Below are 14,890 nucleotides of genomic sequence, written 5' to 3' on the forward strand. Positions count from 1 at the left end.
ATGATTCTATGATTCTGTGGCATTTGGAAATGTGCACCTGGCTACTGAAAGAACCTCTCTTTTATCCTAATGTATTCTTGAACGGTGCAACATGCACCGTTAAAGGTTTTACATCTTGCCCCTGGGAGAAAAACACTATACCTTGTCAAAGATCTAACCTACTTATAGTGGTTGTGAATGTTTGCCAGGCTTCAGACATCTTAGACCTGTTTTTCCACAGTCTTGCACTCTGAGTAATCATTTAGCTGTGTTCAAACTGAGTGTTAAATGTTCCTTTTATGATTTATTTTACACTTATTTATGGCAGATGTAAGTGACTACCCACAAGGTAAAGAGTGGAGAATCAGGCCTTTATCCTGTAACCTCAGCCTCAGAATATCAAAATGCTATTAACATAAAGGAATAAAAGTTAGACGCCACAGGCAGGCCTAAAATTGAGAGATGGCCCTCTTACTAAAGGATGAGAGGCACATCATTAGATTGGGTACGGAAATTCCAATTACTGCATGTATTCTAGGGATCTTGCAGCCAAGAGAGAGTTATTTTAGAAATACTATAGACACATTAGATTAGATCAGCTGAAAGTTTATTTCAGTTAGCCAGCTGTATGTAAGAGAAATCAACAACAATGTTCAGGGAAAATTCTGCCAAGAAATGCATATCTCCTTAAAAACAACTCAGACAGGAATATTTTATTGGTTCACTGTAGAAAAACAGATCCCTGGGGTGATATCCACAGCAAGGCTGAATATCACTGAACTGTGTTTAGTCACACTTCTTGATTATAGCAGCAGGATGCTTCTCATTCAGCTTAGGAGCGAAAGAAATTCAAATGCTAATGGAGTACTATACTGTGCATCTGTGCGACAATTAGAAAAGAAGTTGCTTCATTAAAAATACACAATGCATTTTCCAGAGTCAGAAAACTGGGCTATAACAGATAGAGGAAACGCAACAACAGAAGAAAGCCACCAATTTGTACTCCAGTTCAGTTATGGAGGCTCATTGTGGAGGTTAGCTCTTTTCCTGCTTAACTGACAACTAGTGGCTGGCTGGTCATAGAATCTCTAGTACATATGGTGAAAAAATATAAGAGGAAAGCAGCAAGCCAGGAATGACTGCCAACCTTTGGGCTATATTACTCTTGATTCCAGGCAGAAGGCAGGGTAGATTTACATCAGACCAGTGGTTCTCAGCCTTTTCAGACTCAAAGCATACCTCTATACCTTTTTGGAATTTAATGGCACCCCATTGAAAGACTACATTGTTTTTCACAGCGCTTACCCCTTGCACCCTACAGCATCCTAAAAAGATCTTAAAGGGTGGCAGGATAAGCAGAGTACCCCTGGCTTCCAGGCTGGGAGCATGGTGGGGCTAGTGCGTGGTACTCAGCATCAACAGGGGCTGCTCAATAGGACAGATTAGGGAGTTTGAGGATAGGTCATTAAACACTTAAGGTGTTCCTGCAGGAGATGGGAGGGGTGACAAATGGCAAGAATGGTAAGAAAAAATAGCAGATATAACATGTCTTTCATCCATGAATCACAAAGCTCTCTACAAACTTTAGTTAAGTCTCACCACACTCATTACAGTTAGAGAAACCGAGGTAGAGAGATTAAACTACTTGCTTTAGCTAGCCAATGGCAAGGGTAGGAACTGAGGAAAACTGGTTTCCCTTCTCTAGCAATTAACCAATGGGCCACACTGCAAACTTGTCTGCTGTGTAATTTGAAGTGATATGATTTAAGCATCTAAGCTGCAAAGGTAGACCTTTTAGAGGGGAATGATCTTTGCACTTCAGTAACCTAGAGGTACTCCTACAACCTTTGTTCAGTGTGTGTAGTTCTTAATTATGCTAGTAATCCTGTTAATTTCAGTGGAGTACTCATGTGAATAAAAAATGAAGGACTAGAAAGTAGTGTCTCTCACGCTATAGCTATAACTAAAAACTGCTTCTCCATCACTCTAGATTGTTGAAAGATATGCATGTCTGTGTGGTGACTTCATTTTGCCATAAACTATATTCTCTGAGAACTTGAAATATCAGCACTTTTTTCAATTCTCATTTTGCCTCCTGGATTACTCTAGCTGATTCCCAGCTCCATCAGGCAGCCACTAGAAAATAAAATTGATCAGTATGTATAGTCCCAATGATGTGAGGGATTGCCTTTTATTCTCATTGTTTCTGAGTGATTTAAATAATTTCAGCAGTCATGATAAATTGGGTTAGAAATTCTCTTTTATTAGGGTGCTTTCTCCTTTTATTAGGATTCAACATGAACACAAACACTCCCTTTCCACACACCCCTTCAAGATATGCTATTACAGAAATGGTGTTGGAAGATGAACATAGTAAATGATAAATAAGTACTAAGCAAGAATACTCTCAAAGATTTTTATTTGAGAGGTTTAGGGAAGAAGGAAAGAAGGAATTTCTGTTTTCCTTATTGTTTGAAAGCAACAGGTTTATTGTGGGAGTTCCATTCTTTATCTACTATCATTTTTGTGGGTGTAGATAATCCCAAACGCTCACATTTTACAATACAAACTACCTGCTGCCTAGGTTAAGATGACCCTGCGCACAGGTTATTCCCAAAGAGGGGAAAAGATGGCAGAACTGAAAGCTGCTGAAAGAAGATCACACAAAAAGCAGCCTAAACCTAGCAGGGAAGGGAGGTCACCTTTGTCTTAGACTGAACCACTGAAGGATACTGGGACTGTGTGATGCTGGTCAAGGTGACTGCAAGGGACAAAGCCAAGAGTTTGTTACTGTTAATGGTTTTGGAATGATTTCTGGGTGGATGCCAAAGGCAATGAGACGTGGGAAGAGAAGTTCAAAATTCTAATAAGGGTTCTAACAAGGGAAACCCTCACCTGATGATAACAGCAGAAACAAAGAGCAATTCAGCAGTGTCTTATGAGTGCAGAATGTGGCTGAGTGTGCTGCTGAAAATAAGTTGGCTGTGTACAATAAGTGGCACAGTTCAAACTGGAATGAAAGCCAGACAATCCCTGTTTTCTTTCTAGCTCTGGCACATTTGCTTTCTGACATTGGACAAGATATGTCTGTCTGACATTGGACAGCCTGTTCTTGCTGTAAAGCATGTTTGTAAAGACTATACTATCACTGATAGTGTGTACGGTTCCATTCTGAGTTTTTAACCTGATTCCATGAATACTCGGTATGAAATAAAATAATTGTTGTGTGGCTGGGGCACGAGGGTGCTTCAGTGCAGGGGCTACTTGCTGCACACCAAGCTGGGTTGGAGAAGCACTGGGCTGGTGTGCTGACTCCCCTCGCCCCGCCAGCTGGGGCTGCTCTGATCTGGCTCATGTGCTGCAGTCCTGGGCGCATGTGTTGTGAGTTACCCAGACTACTATGAGATGGATCCATCCTCTGCACTTCTGTTGCTTCTTGTTTTGTAGATGGGCAGTCTCTACCACATATTATGTGTACTATGAAGAAAACAGGCTTTACTGCACAGTAAAAGTAGAAAGGACATGCAATGCACAGCCTTACCATGGTGTAAGTTGTTCCACTCCTGGGTAAAGTGACCCTGCAGAACATGATGGGTAACAGTACATTGGTGTAATTACACATGCTCCTCTAGCATGACTGGTAATAGACAATTAGGGCACAAGCCCTAGGTGCTAATGTAAAGGGGGTACCATAATGGACATAAAGGAAGCACTGCCCTACCGTGCCACCAAATCCATGGTTATCTGTTGCCACTAGCCACTAGATGGATCTGAAAATTTGGTGGTGGGGCAGTGGGCACTGCTCCCCTGCTGCCAGATTTCTGGACCCATGGTGAGCCCTGCAGACAAGATAGCATGACCATGTATGCTGGGTCAGGCACACAGGGCAGAACAGGAAGAAATCTACTACCACAAAGACTCACAAGTATGCTAGCACAATAGAATGGCCACTTCCACAGGGCCTTGGAACAATCATTAAAAAGGTGCCCGTGTGTTATAGTGAGAATTGCAGATACCTTTTCTAGAAGCAGAAGTGATTCTGGGTACCCATTGACAATAGAGAAAGTACTTTAAGGATTGAAGATTTGCATGAAACAAATAATGTACGTGGCTTATTGGGTAGACATAGAAAATGGATTTGAAGCAAGGCAGAAAACAGGCACTGTCTTTATAAACTTTAAAACTACCAGGTCTCAAATATAAACTTCACTCTATGATACCTGACCATAAGCTATACACTTTCATCATGAACTATATCATTCAAACTCACTACACCAGCCAAGGAGAAAAAAGTAGAGTATGAACTCTGAAGAATGGAGTCCTCCAAAACTCAGTTCTCTCACCAGTACTTTTCAACGTATATACCTCAGACTTTCCTCACACAATATCTAAGCGACATATGTATGCTGACAATGACATCATAGTAGCCCAAGGAATAGACATGACAGAACCAGAAAAGACACTGAGTACTGACATGGAACTCATTGCTGACTGCTCCCATAAGCAGCTCTTAAAGTTGAGCATCAGTAAATCCCTCTTCCACCTGGACAATCATTGAGTCAAGGGCACGCTGAATAACAGAGTAAGCAACTATATCCTTCCCCATGAGCATACCCCAATCTACCCAGGAATCACATTAGATTGTTCCCTTACCTATAAACATCCCATTCAGAAGGTCAGCAGTAGTCTCTGCACAGGCAGCTGTCTTAAGATGTTTAGCCAGCACAACATGGGGTGCCAACTTTGAAGTGTTCAGAACCACCACACTTGCAATGGTATATGCCCCAGCAGAATATTGTGCTCCTGTATGGCCTAGAAGTTGTCACACTTAGAAGCTTGACACTGCACTCAGCAGCGTGCTGAGACTCATAACAGGCTGCACAGCTTATACACATACAGATGTACAGGCATTAGATCAAGTGATATAAGAAGACAGATCCTAACATCATTATTAGCAATAGAGGCAAAAAATAATGAAAATTACCTGCTCCATCAACTGTTAACTAAAGACCTGAATAGATGGAGGTTTAAGAAGCTTAAAAGTTGTAAACTGTTTGTGCATGAAGCCCACAAGGTCCTGGAAGAGATTGGGGGTGTTAAACCTATGGGTACTGCTGGGAAAGGTCAGACCTATTCCTACACCATTTTATACCAACACCAAATGAGTCCCCCATTGGGCATGACCTCGACAGAGAAGTGTGGGTGAAGCTGAACAAACTGAGATCTGGATATGGGTGCTTCGAAATAACACTTCACAACATGAACATCTTGGACAGCCCCCTGTGCAAATGCAGTGTCCAACAAAAAGCACAGCACTTAGTCAAAATCTGCAATCTTTACAAATGCCCAGAAGGGGAAGATGGAATCCACATATTGAATGATAACAGGTGGTGGTTCATAGACTTGGAAGTTGGTATCTGATGTCATATGAAAGAAGGAGAAGGGGATTCACTCTGTGGCAGACTAAGCTGGAGTCAGTGAACAGGACATAGTCCCCCAGATCACTACTGATCTGCAAGCATATTTGGGCATGTTACATTTGAAAGCAATATGACAATCTATCATCTCTGTCAGTTTGTGTCTATAAGAAGAATTATTTCTGGGCAGAAGAGTTCTTTATGGTGTTAGGATTATATCATTTTGGCTGTGCCAAATGGAAAACCAAGGACTCCAGGCAGAGTGTACTCAATTAAAAACTTAAAATATATGTTATACTACAGGGTCTTGAATAAAGCCCACTCCAAAATCACAAGGTAGAGGTAAACAATTCCTCCTTCTACCTTCTTACCATATTTGCTTCACAAAATTGTTCCAGTGCTTCAGTGAAAGGAACACATAGCACTGACGTCCACATTTGCTGGGACATTCTGTATCAAGGCAGACAATACCTCTATTCAGACTGCATTGTGTGTCTGATCTGATTCCATTGTTAATTGCCCTAAGCCTCCTACAATTCACTCTGGGAGCTGGACTGGCACCTGGATAAACTAGGATTAAAGCCAGTTTTATGTGCGCATGTGCACATAAGTGTATGGGTATTTGTAAACACACACACAGCTTGGGATCTAGATTTTTTCTTTCTTGAGCTCCATTTTGAGCTGACTTCTGAGCCAGTTCTATCGCATGTGTTATTTTTCCAGCTGATTTTATAGCTGCACAAATTACAGGGAATATGTAGTTCCAGAGGTGTAATGACATAGCTGGGTGCCTGAGACAGCTGCTGCACACAAGGGCAACAGTGACTTCCAGCCTGCAGAGGCCAGTCATATGGCCCATGATGCTGCATTCTGCATATGGTGTGTGGTGCTGGTCTGACACATGCTGGAAGTAGCACGAATCTGGTCCAGGACATGCACTGCATGTGGTGTGCTGGCTGGTCCGGGGCATGTGCTGTATGCAATTCCTGTGCTGAACCAGCCCTGTGTGCGGGATTCAGCGCTGGTTCAGATTGAGCCCACACACCATGCATGCTGGATCCAGCACACAGGGCCAGTACACTGCAGGCACTTCAGGTGTCATGTAGCTGAAACTGGCCCTCCTGGGGCCAGTGTATTCTGCATGCAGCATGTAGAGCTAGTGTCAGGGCATATGCTGCATGCAGACATGGGCTCACACTGGCTCTGGTGCATGGGGTCAGTCTGCGGGCCTGAACTGGCCCTATCCCATCCTCTGGCCTATGAGGCTTGATGAGTTTGATACCCCTGAGGTATCTGAGTGCAAGATTAACAGCCAATGTAAGTTGTGTATGGTATAAATGAGAGCAGTGGTGACGAAATGCAACTGTTTTAACAATCCAGAAAAATAATTGAAACAACCAAACCAAAAGTTTGTACTGATGTTGTATATATATTATATATGTACAACAGGTCAGGAAGGAATTTTACCTCGTGGTCAGATTGATATGAACTGTGGGGTTTTTTGCCTTCCTCTGTAGCAGGGGCTGTGGTCCTTTTTCTTAAATCTTTAATGTATTTTAACAATCTTTGCGGCAGCAAAACATTGGCCACCATGGTCCCCCTGACTCTACGTGTGACAGGTTGGGGTGTTATACCTTGTGGCTGTGATTTGTATAGGATGGTTTGGATAGAGATGATCCAGCCTCAGGCAGGAGGTTGGAGTAAATGACCTCTAGAGGTCCCTTCTCGCCCTCCTTTTCTTGCTTTCTATGATTCTAAAAATGTTCACTTAATACATGTTTCATTAACCAAACAAATTGAATTAATGAATAGATTTGGGTCCCAATTAGTTCATACAATTGATACCACTGTAGAATTTTAGTGTGGAACTTGCCTTCTGTGGAGGAATCCCTCTTTCTCGAAATTTAGATATTAGAAGTGGCTGGATCAGTTTATAAGCATCTAATTAAATCAGAGACTGGGATTTGAATGATTTTGTTTGTACATTTTTAAGATTTGCTGTTTGTGAACATCCATACCAAAGTCCTATTCCTCTCATAGATCATGAACAGACTTTTTTTTTAGGCTTGTAGTAAGATTAATTAAGAGTCAAAGTGTGTTTTATGGCTAAATTAACTTTGATTTAGACAAAAACGGACATAGGTCCTGAGAACTACATCACCCAATAAAGAAACAGACAAAACCATGTGACATAAGTAGCAAAGTTCAGATAATGCAAGTCCTTGCTCCAGTTTTTGAACCACCCATTCCACAAATATATTTATAAGTGTGTTTGTCAAACAGACACCTTTGGAGATGACTCTTGAGATGAATCTTGAATAGAAGACAAGGAAATGAGGTTCAGTCTAACCTGCAACTTTATGCTATGAGGCAGAGCTGGCTTTAGGGAAAATAGCACCCTAGGCAAACTTGTATTTTGATGCCCCCACTCCTAGCTTCCCAGCTCCCCAGCTCCTCTCCTGGTCCACTACCAAATCACAGGTGCTGCAGCCCTGCTACAGAGGGGCTCCATCCCATGGGCTGGGGAGCTGGGCAAGGTGCTTGCCTGTGGCAGGGACTACAGCCCTATGGAGCCAAAGCAGAGGGAGCAGGAGCCTGCAGTGAATGGCTGGCAAGTACTGACACAGGGGCTCTAGTGCCTTGCAGCTGTCACAGGGTTTGTCTAGGGCCCGACACACAGCCAGCCATGTGCAGGTGAGATTCAGTTGGAGCCTTCTGCTCCTTCCCTCTGCAGGCTGCTGGCTCTAGCCTGGGGCTCCCTGCATGTCCCACCCCACTCTGCCCCACTGGGGGAGGAGCAGGTGCTACTGCTGTTGCCATCCCTGAGCACAGAATCCCAGACCCCCAGAATCCCAGAATCCCACTGAGGCCCCCTCCTGCCCACCCCCCCAGCCCAACATTGCTAGGAACCCCAAGCATTGTCCCAGGCTGCACCACTACTTGCTGCTTACAGTGCCTATATATATGTATGTGTAGTGCCACCCTGACCGTGGCACCCTGGGAAGTTGCCTACATCACCCACTCTTAACACTTGCTCTGCAGTGAGGCATCCATTGAAATAAAGACTTATAAAAATCTTGGCAGGATAAGGGCAAAAAATGGTGATGTAAATAATTTTAAAAGAATATCTTGACAATTTCTAAAATTTCTGTACAATCCTGACCTTTTGCATCAACTATCACATTTTTCCTCCATACATTTTGTTTGGACTTTTTTTTATATAATTGACATATATATCATTGTAATTGGTGTGACTATTTTTTACAAGCCAGGGCCTTAATTCTGCTTATCACACAGCTGGAGTGGAGATATAATATTTCTTCATAGCTAGATGGCAGTGCTTGCATTGCTTTGAGCACAGCTAGAATTATTAGCTATGTTTTCAAGAGGCTGTAGCTCCTAACTAGGTACTTAAGTGATAGGGCCACATTTTGAGAAGTGCTCAGTGAGGATTTCTGGGTGCTGAAACCTTCCAAAAGTCTGATCCTTTCACTGGAATAGCTACACAGGAGTAAGCCAATTTTGATAATTTGGACCAATTATCATGAAAGTGGAAAGACTCAATATTCTTTAAGAATACCATGTCTATTGTCCAGTTAAGCAATGAAACCATTCAAAATAAATTGTATACGTGTGTCATGTTTTTCAGTTTATGGTCAAATAAAGATGATCTTAAGTCAAAAATAACATAAGGTATAAATAAAAATCTCTCTCAAGTATGCTTTTTATTCTCTGAAGTCTTGATCCAACACTTATTGAAGTCAATAGGACCTTTTTCATTTATCTCACCAGGCCTTGTATGAGGCTTTAAGGTGGCATCTAATGGTTATTTCTTTAGTGAGAAAATATATTTTCACCACCTTCTTTTAATTTTAATAATGACTGATAATAAAGTAGCCTATAGAAGCAACCTAATATCCTAGAATAGCAAAGCTGCCAGTCAGCACAATAGACAAAAAGAATTAAAAAGACCCAGGCCCCCAGATCTAAAATAGATTTGTTTCAAGTTTCCAAAGGCTTATTTTAAACAGTAGTGAACAATCTGTTTCTATAAGAGAACAATGTTATAAAATAGAACAAAGAATCTATTTTGAGGATAAGAGCAATTTCTGCTTTTCAGTTTCATAAAAATATTTTGCTTTTCTATGATCTTTTGCCATTGGAGAGAATATTTTTGTATGTCTATAGTTAGAATGTAATTGCACTTTGCTTATTATGCCATATTGTCCCCATACTCTAGCAGGAAAATCAATTTCTGGTGGCAGAGAAACTGGAGGATTTTGCATGAATTCAAAGAGACCAAGGATAAACCTTTCAAAATTGATTAAGTGACTTGGTGACACAGAAATCCCATTGACTTTAAATGAGATTTAGGTGCTTTTGAAAATTCGATGTTATATCAAAAATGTCCGTTTAAAAGCTCTTTTTGCATGTTGGGCTAGGTTATGACTTTACCATTAGCTCCTCACCAGTGCAAGTAAGGGGTTCACAATCTGATTGTAAATGCCTTGGCAGATTTATTGCTATTAATTACTATACCTTCTAGGAACCCCAGTCTTGGAGAAGGACCTCATTTTGCTGGAGGCTATCAGAGAACAGAAAGATGGACCCTTCCCAGAGAACTTTCAGTTACTAAGACAAACAATACCAGACTGATGCAGACAGACAAGAGAGTACAGGGAACAACAAGACTATAAGGTCAGATTTAGCCAATGTGCAGTATCTTAAATGACAGTTACTCCCTCTGAAGTTAAGGGATGGGAGCTTCTGACAACTGGCTTGACAATACCCTAGCATACCTGCAGGTCTGGGGCTATAATCATGCAGCCAAGCCCCCATATTAATTAGCTCACCTTATGCCTGCACCATTCTCTGCCACATTTCCTGTTGTCCTTTTTTTAAGATTGCAGATCTTTGGTTTTCCAGTAAATAGCTATGATGTTACCTCACTCCTTGGTCAACCTTCCTTATTGTCAGATGTCCAGTTCCTGATCTTGAAAGTGTCCAGCTGTTGCTCCAACTTACCAGTCGCTGTATCTAAGTAACTGAAGACTATATAAAGCTTAGACTTACATGAAAACTTTATTCTTTTTGACTTTGTGTACCACCCTGTTTTCAGCTGTCGAATGAAGTGATGAGGTGCCCTATTTTTAGAGTAATGTCTAGCTGAAAGATGGGAAAATTCTAGTTCTCACTCTTCATCCCACTTCTTACACAAAATAGCAATTTGCATAAAAAATTGCCAGCATGGAGTTCTTGATATGAACTAGAGGGTTTTTTTCCCCAAACTCTGTAACTCTCCTATTAGATTTTAAATTTATTTTTAGTTAATAATTTTATGGCATTCAGGAACTAATAGGGAAGCCCTCCTGAAGCTAATTTAATACACATAAGTCCTCATAGTTAGTACTCAAAAACTCCTTTAGCTTGCTGGATAAAATGTCTATATTATATTGAAATTACAAGCAGCAGCAGCGAATTCCAAAGGTTGTATTTTTATGAGACATCCATCTTAGCTTTCATTCTTTTTGTGTCTGGCACATTATTCCAATCAAGGACAATTGCTTTCATCCAGTCCAGATATTCCATGTTTATTCAAATATTTAAGTAATATAATATGCATAATCATTACATGTATTTTTTTCATGCATGTAGAACTCAGCAGTGCTGGTAGGAAATGCTCTGTGTTTGAAACATACAGCTCTGGGGACAAGTTATATTCTTTACACACTGCAACCCCCAGGAAATGTTTTTTTTTATTTACTATTCAACACACTAACGTAACTAAGGGTGGGTGAGCATGGCACCAGTTCCAGGAGCTGATTTGGACCCATGCTGGGACACTGTGCCACTACTGTAGCAGCAGCAACAACTAAGGTGGGCAGACCACTCTGTGGCAGCAGCAGTTGGGGACTTTGCCCCACAAGCCAGGTAAAACTGACCCCCAGCTTTCTAGACTCAGCAGTCTCACTCTCCAGCAGGGTTTTGCTGAGGGCATAAAACCCGAAAGTTACACTTCTGATTCCACACATACAAATCCCAAGCTATTCAGGCTCTGTGTGAGCCCAGTGGCTGAGAAGCTGAAATCCACTCTTTAAGCTGCTTAGTCTCCATTCTCTTGATGGTTGCTTATAGAGTAGCAGTCCCTAAATTCTCTCAGTATAAGATGCTGAACTACAGCTTCTACATAAACACTGATCTACCATCTCTCTCCTGGCCCATTCCAGGACCACTGTGTACTTACCCTTCCATAGTGATCTCTTTCTTGCAGGGCAGGTACAGAGACTTCAGGTCTTCCAGCGATGGCATGTACATGCTCATATGAAGCTACTGACTTCCCTGTATAGGTCCTTGTTGAACCTGGGGAGCTGGGAAGCTATCAGAGGCTGGAACAGAAGTGAGTAAAATATTCCCAACAAAAGGCAAAGGCCCTTATAATTCAACTTTCTTTACATTTTGTTATGAATTAAAAAATGAGCATATTCCCTCAGTAAGTGCAACTCTCATTTGTATCAGGCACAAGAAGCCCTATTTGGGATTAGGGGCTGCACAAAAAATTAGCTTTGCCTTGAAGCTTCTGTGCTAATTATGTTGTGCAGTATTTATCCGTTCAAAAACAGCTGTATTTTGTCATGACAGTGAGCCACTCTGGAGCATAAAATAGGCCCATTTTTTAACATAGATGATGTTTAAGATAGGAAACATGAAAAAATAGCAACAAAAATAGCAACCCAGTTGAAACTGCACATAGACTTCTACTTAAGGAACATAGGCTTATGAACAATGAATGAAAAGGAAAAACAATTTCAAATTTCTGAACTGTAAAATTTTTAATTTTACATTGGTCTCGGTTGGAAGGAGTAGCCGTAAATACAGCAGGGATTTTTTGGCTTAGAGACAGATCAAGAGGAGAATGTCATAGAAGGTGTGCCTGCCAGATGGTGGACGAAGTCTGGTTCTAGGTGGGGCCCCTGAGGCTGTGTACATACATTCAAATAATCCAGGAGAATTCACTCAGGTTTGTTCTCCTAGTAGAAAAACTTACTCAGAGTCATGTGTACAGACATTTGAATGCAAAGGCCTGCAGGCTACCAGTTGAACAGCCCTGACTAGATTATAAGCAGTTTTTAAAAACTGTCTGAATAAAATATTACAGATGCTTAATAACAGAATGTTGTTTTCAGATGAGGAATTCATCAAATAGCTTATGTATCTCTTGTGTTCTTTGAAACCTTTTAAAAGACTAATATTGTTTAGGCATTTTTATCTGGTGGAGATCACATGCTATTGTATACATAATGCAAAATAACATTAGGTAGAAATGAATGCACCAAATTCAACTCAAATTTGAGTTAGTTCACATGGCTCAATATGTTGTTTTTAAAGTCACAAATCATACAAATTACAAGCAAGGAAGTCTTCATCAGTGCTTTTCAAGCCTGATTTTAGATATTCCAATTCATTATGGGGGTTTTTAAGAAGAGGTTAGATGAACACCTTGCTGGGGTCGTTTTACCCCAGTACTCTTTCCTGCCATGGCAGGGGGTCGGACTAGATGATCTTCTCAGGTCCCTTCCGACCCTAGAAACTATGAAACTATGAAACGTGTAAGCTTTATCCAAGGTCACGGAATCATTGGTAGAAATGGAAATGGAAATCTAGTCTGCTAACAATTAAGAAAGAGCCCAGTCTGGTTCTTATTATTGTATTTGTAAAATAACTATAACAAGCAACTTCTAGTAGGGCATTTTTCTTGGAGGGACACTTCAAGGATGAAGATTCATTGTTCACTTTAGACAATAGCCTAGGATATTTGTTAGAAGCTTAAGCAGTTTCTAGGGGATACTTTATCATTCTGTAGACTAGAGTCAAATAAAAATCCAAAGTCTCAAGAAGTTGCGTATGAAGGAATCAGTAGCTACCATCATGCTGTAAATTCTGAGCTGGACTGAGCTGACCATTATACAATCAAAGCCCTGGTATGCAGAATCTCAGAGTCATTTATTGCAAAGGCTTTAAATGATTGTATGTCCAAGTGCAGTGCTCATAAAATGCAAATAATTTATATTGTACCCTTAAGTATCTCTGGTTTTCCACTGCACAGACAACCAGTTTATAATGATATTGGCTTTGTATTGCATGGGTGAAAAACTCAATAATATTGTCACACAAAGCTCTGGTAGTTAAGATATAAGAGGGAACAGTTTGTGATGAAAGAACACCCATTTATTTCAGCTTGTTTGCCAGCTACAGTATGAGAGCTTTTTAAAAACCCTTCTGGTGAAAACTTTGACTGGCGGGTTAAACCAAAAATTATTCCCTCTTCCCAGGATGAGAGTTATATAGCATGGACCCAGGGGAATTGCTTACTAAAGGGTGCCATTTTGCTTAAACTAGAAGGGGTAAGAGAGGGCAATGTATTTTCTGTATTTACACAGGAATTTCCATTCAGGAAAGGTGCTCCTTCGTTAGGATACCAGCTAGTGAGAAGAGACACACAATACACGTATGGTCTCTCTTTGGGCTTGTTTTTGCAGCTCTTACTTACACTGAATAGTACGTATTCATTGAGTCCAATAGGAATAGCAACATGAGACCTGACAAGCATGAAATCCTGACCTTTACAGATCTCTCCCCAGACAGGCAGCACCTGCCATGTTTAACAGTGCAGAGTCCCACTGGGCTCCTATCTAAAGGACTGACTCAGTGGCCTTTTCTTTATGCTCTTCTACCTGGAGAGCAACAGAAACAGCAGAGAGGATCCTTCACAGCTTTTTCCTGATATCGTTATTTCTTTATATTGCTCCCTAGTCTAGAACAAAAGCATATATATTGCTCCCCAGTCTGGAACAAAAGCAGGCACATAAAGGTTGTTGATACATAGTTAAATACAGTTATGTGGATTATACCAGGAATACTAAAAAGTACAGTATTGCTATGGCTTCCAGTCCTAGCAAACATAGCTCTGCAAGAGGGAATACCTTAAAGTCATCAGTAACCCAAACTTCCCAAACAACAAGGACATTACCACATCACCACCAGATAGGCTCAAATCTAGAAAACCCTTCTGGAAATACACCAAGAAGCTCGATGATAATAACAAGAGCACCAAACAAGAATGGAGGGAAGCCTGGGCAAATATCAACCTGCCGCAGAAATACATTGTCAGTGACCCTACCATCCCCCAGTCAGGATTTGACTTACCGAGAAAGATTTGGTCCTCCCTGAATTGAATCTGGACACTATGGAAAATGTGGACACCTACTTCATAAATGGAGAATCAAAGAGAGTCCAGGTTGCGATTGCGGTGCGATTTTTCAGACAATGCAATACATTGTGAACGACTGCCCAATTAAATCGTTTAATGGTGATCTAAAATCAATGCAGCTACCCCTGAAGCAGTCCATTGCTTATCAAATTTAGATATTAATCTGTGAATGTTGTAATCCTAAAATGTCATACAAAAGAAGATGATGATTTCTTTAACTCAAACT

This window comes from Gavialis gangeticus, unplaced genomic scaffold, assembly GCF_001723915.1.
Source record: "Gavialis gangeticus isolate Ggan-Ray unplaced genomic scaffold, GavGan_comp1, whole genome shotgun sequence".
Lineage (NCBI taxonomy): Eukaryota > Metazoa > Chordata > Crocodylia > Gavialidae > Gavialis > Gavialis gangeticus.